Below are 5,381 nucleotides of genomic sequence, written 5' to 3' on the forward strand. Positions count from 1 at the left end.
TAAAAAATATGTGTGTTACTATCTTCCACAAACAACCTCCTGTGTATATTTCTCACTTCATACAATTTCACTATTCCCCACCAAAAAAGTGTGTGGAAGGTGAGGAGGCACCTCACGGACACACCCTCCAGGGAGCTACTGACAGGTTCTCATCAGTGTGCTCCACTTATCATAATCGGCAGCCTCCACACCATATAAATTATATAATGTATGTGAAAAAATGTGCTCAACTTAATTGAAAAAAGATTTTGTGAAAAAACCTGACCCCCTCAAGTAAGAGCAATGGAAAATAATTTTTCTAGCTCCTACACTGTAAAATCGAGCTAAACAACCACTGGCACTATTTCCAATTTTATTTGCTGCAGTGTGTTTGCTCACATTAAAAACAAGACCTACTGTCGTGCTTCATCATTCCTATAAAAGAAGCCAACATGTTTCATTGCCTGTTGCTACTTCTCGGCAATTTTGTCAGGGCCAGGGGTCAGTCCTCACCACACTGTCAATCACTGTGGAAGATAGACACAAACAACACCAAACAAAACAAAACACCAAACAAAACACTGAGTTACACAAATACACGTAGCTCTACACACCAACAATTTCTTTGTGTTACAACTCATTGAAACGGGATCTCAAATATTTACCAGGTGGTTGCCCACTTATGGCTGCAGAAGACACTCTTGATCATAGTCTATGGAGTTCATAATCACTGTGGCCCCTCCTTTGTCTGCTGGTTTTTTAAAGACCGTGGGGTCTTGTGTCAGGGTAATAGGGGCTCCACGTAGTCTCGATGGTAAGTTGTTGTATGGTCTTGATGATCCTAGTCTACTGGTTTCTTTTAGTACAGCTTTCTTAAAATTAAGGATTTCACTCTGTGTCATTGCTGCAGTAGGGGTAAATCCTGATGGTGCTCGCAATCCAGAGTCCTAATGGTTAGGAGTTTCCTTGTCGTGGAAAAAAGATCACAGTCAGACTTTTCTGAGGAAGTCATGTATTTCCCCCATTAATCTGAATTAATCTTCTGTTGGGGTTGGGATGAAGCCAAGACATTTTTGTAAAACTGCTTCTTCATCATCTGTTAGAGATCTGTCCGAGAGGTTCACAATCAGTTATTTTTGTTGACAGTCTGATTCCTGGTTTGTCTTTGGGTTTTTGTCTCTTGCCAATGCACTTGCTTGTGATTGCCTCTTCTTTTTCTTCTGCCCCTGCCTCGGCCTCTGCCCCAAATGGTTGACGGGTGGGGCATTGGAAGAAGGGCTGTAATGGTTGCTGTGGTCCTGTGAATCGTGTGTACCATATTGGTGTGGGGACCTCAAAAGAGGAGGCTTAATATCCATACATTTCAGTTGGTGGGAGTAGTCCTTGGTGGCTGCCCCTGCCCCCCCCCCACCCCCCTCAGCTGTCATTACTCAATTCACTATCCGAAGAGTGGTATGGATTTCGGGATGATGTAGAGCCCTCCTCAGAGGAGAGGTCACTCCCAGATGGTTAGAAGTCTTCTTTGGTAAATGGAAATATATTATCTTTATCAAAACTCCTGATGTCCTTTTGTAGTTTTGATATTTCCTGTTGCATGATGTAATCCTTATGCTCAATATTGTCTGTATTATGTCTGCCAAGCGTGACTTAAAAGCTGAGGTACTTTTCCCTGTCTTAAGTGCATTTTCGGTGATGTTAATCCTGATGATTAGCGCATCTGACAGGGGTTTGGCATTAATAAAGATTAAGACCAGCCACTCGTGTGAACACTTCCAGGCTATCTGGCCCCTTTCACGTTTGAGTATAATATCTTCCGAGAACGGCCGGGGTGCTGTGGTCACTACTCGTCCATTCAGTGCTATATGAGTCCTGAGATATTACCACACCATGGAGTTCTATCTTATTACTTCATAATGTTCTGCTCCAAGATAACATTTGTTTGTGGGAAATGGCTTGCCCCACTGTTGAAGCTTTATTGTGGACCAAAGTATCCTAATTCATTGGCATTCAATCCATCAATCAATCATAGCATTTGTAAAGCGCACTATATACCCGTGTGGGTCTCAAGGCGTTGGGTAGGGTGGGGGTGATGCTGCTACTGTTCGAAGAGCCAGGTCTTGAGGAGTCTCCTGAAGGTTAGAACGTCTTTGGTCTGCTGTAGGCGGATGGGGAGGGTGTTCCACGTCTTGGCGGCAAGGTGGGAGAATTATTTGCCACCAGCGGTCACTCTTCGGATGCGGGGGACAGTGGTGAGGGTGTGGTCTGCGGAGGAGAGCTGGCTGGCGGGGGTGTAGAAGCTGAGTCTTCTGTTGAGGTATGCTGGTCCGGTGTTGTGGAGTGCCTTGTGTCCGTGGGTGAGGAGCTTGAAGGTGATCCTCTTGTTGATGGTGAGCCAGTGCAAGTCTCTCAGGTGGGGTGTGATGTGGCTGCGGCGAGTGATGTCCAGGATCAGGCGAGCGGAGGTGTTCTGGATGCGTTGGAGTCATTTCAGGAGTTTGGCCGGGGTTTCTGCGTAGAGTGCGTTGCCATAGTCCAGTCTGCTGCTGACGAGGGCCTGGGTGACTGTCCTTCTAGTTTCGGTGGGGATCCACTTGAAGATCCTGCGAAGCATGCAGAGGGTGTTGAAGCAGGAGGAGGAGACAGCGTTGACCTGCTTTGTCATGAAGAGTGTGGAGTTGAGGATGACCCCTAGGTTTCGTGCGTGGTTGGTGGGTATAGGGGGTGCTCCTAGTGCCGTTGGCCACCAGGAGTCATCCCAGGCAGAGGGGGTGGAGCCAAGGATGAGGACCGCCGTCTTGTCCGAGTTCAGCTTCAGTCGGCTGTTCCTCATCCAGTTGGCGACGGGCTTCATTCCTTCGTGGAGGTTGGTTTTGGCGGTGTGGGGGTCCTTGGTGAGCTAGAGGATCAGCTGGGTGTCGTTGGTGTAGGAGATGATATTTAGGTCATGCTGTCGGGCGATGTGGGCGAGTGGTGCCATGTAGACGTTGAACAACGTTGGGCTGAGAGATGAGCCTTGGGGTACGCCGCAGATGATCTCGGTGGCTTCGGAGCGGAAGGGGGGAGGCGGACGCTCTGGGTTCTCCCGGAGAGGAAGGAGGTGGTCCAGTCCAGGGCCTTCTCTTGGATTCCGGCATTGTGGAGGCGTGCTCTTAGTGTGCGGTGGCAGACTGTGGCGAAAGCGGCTGACAGGTCCAGGAGGATGAGGGTCGCGTTTTCTCCGTTGTCGAGCATGATCCTGATGTCGTCGGTGGCGGCGATGAGGGCAGTTTCGGTGCTGTGGTTGCTGTGGAACCCTGACTGGGATGGGTCCAGGATGTTGTTTTCTTCGAGGAAGCTGGTCAGTTGTTCGTTGACTGCCTTTTCGATGACCTTCGTCGGGAACGGGAGCAGGGAGATGGGTGGGAAGTTCTTGAGGCATTGTGCCATAAGACTGACCAATCAATGATCTATTATGCAAAGGCTTTTTATATTCCGTCCACTAGGAATGCTCCAAGATAACAATTGATTGTGGGAAATGGCTTGCCCCACTCTTTAAGCTATATAGTGGCCCAAAGTATCCTAATGCATGGCAATGTGCCATAAGACTGACCGATCAATGATCTATTATGCAATAGCTTTTTATATTCGGTCCACTAGGAATGCTACTGGTAGACATAAGTAAAAGTGATAGTTTTCCTCCTTTCCTTCCTGTTAGTAGAAACACAAAACGTATTTATTTGCATTTCTACTTCATTTTACCTACTGTTGACTGTTGGTCTTGATGCTTAAAAAGTTTCATAATTCTTCTGTACGTTATTCGTGTTTATTGTTATATATATTCGTTGTTAGGTAGTGTGGCTACCACAAGTGAAATATTTTGGTCAGCAAATACTTTTGTAAGCAAACTTCTCTTTTATTGATGTGACATATTTTAGAATCTATGTAAATGTTTGTCAATAGACGTATTAATATGGCTCGAAGGGACAGCAAAGTTAATAAAATAAAGAATACGACTGAGGTCAATACAATAGCCTAAATTAAATATGTCACCTGCTGGTTCCACTCTCTCTTTTGGGGGCATATTTAAAGGCCCTGTGCGCTGCCAGAACGTTCCATTTTGTGACGTTTTGGTGGTGCACAGAGCTAACCCATATCTACAAGGCCATGTAAAGCCACACTGCATGGCTTTTCAGGGATGTTCCCACTCAAAACCCATGGAGTTTGACGCTGCCCCAGATTTATAGCATCAGGTAAACCTAGGGCAGCGCCAAAACCTCCCTAGAGCAGGCGTACCAAGGAAAAATTATTACTTTTCTCCTCATTTTTCTTCTTTCCACGTGTGCTGCATTCTGCTGCACACATATAAAGTGACTCTTGTGATTGTTTTCCTGCAGAAAAGTGTCCTTCCTGCAGAATTACAATCAAAACAATTGTGCGAAAAACACAGACACCCTTAAACCATGGTGCAATGGTGTCTTCCATTAGTGCACGGCTGCAAAATGTGCACCGGCTTTGGCGGGAAGCACAGGAATGCGCGGTATCTTGTTAATTTGGTGAGTTCCTGTCCTTTCGGAATGGCGTAGGGCAGAGTAAAAAAGTGATATATGCAATTGTGCCCTTCCCAATTCCTTCTAAATATGCCCCTTATTTTACAATGTATTTCTTGCTTTTCTATCGTGTAAAAAAGTCCGTTTTGTAATGTGGCCCTCTTGTCCCTCCCAAAACGTTCAAAGAGCCCATTTTTCCTGCCTGTGGAGAAATGGCGCACTCCTGATCCCGCCCCGCAGGTCAGAGAAATGGGCGCTGCGCACGTTTTCAGGTTCGCCTAAACATTTTGCTTCTCATAAAAAAAACCTCTTCCCAGCTTTCCATTGTTGTCAGGAGTAACATCTAGCTTACCAGCATGTGACATGCACCTCAGGTGGTCTGGTTTCGCTGGAGCATGTTTAACCTCTCGCTAAACGGACTTTACGAGCAGATTCCGGAGCCAGGTCTGGCAGAGTGGCCACATGTTCAGCAGACGTGAGGTCATGCAGTCGGAGGAAATGCTATTCACGGAAGAAGAATGCCATTGTTCAAATACTATTGTCTTTTATCTGAAATCGATTGCTTACTTTGTCATATTTGTTTCCTCCCAGACAAAAACATACATTTCTGTCAGCCTTTCAGTGATGAATAACACTGTGACGAATGAGAGGCAAGGGACTGCTGAGCATCTTTGCTGACTCCATTTTTGGGTTCATTTACATATTTCAAATGAAAACAGCGGGGCAGCCCTGGATCATGGGGTAGAGTTTATTATCTCTGCGCTAAATCTCTACATGCACGTTCTGGTGGTTCTCTCAGTGCCCATCTGTTATTGTGTCAGGTGTGTGAACCGTGGGGGTGGTGGGAAGGCTATGCCTGGAGCTGCAAAGGCCAAT

The sequence above is a fragment of the Lissotriton vulgaris genome, chromosome 1_1 (assembly GCF_964263255.1).
Source record: "Lissotriton vulgaris chromosome 1_1, aLisVul1.2, whole genome shotgun sequence".
Taxonomy (NCBI): domain Eukaryota; kingdom Metazoa; phylum Chordata; class Amphibia; order Caudata; family Salamandridae; genus Lissotriton; species Lissotriton vulgaris.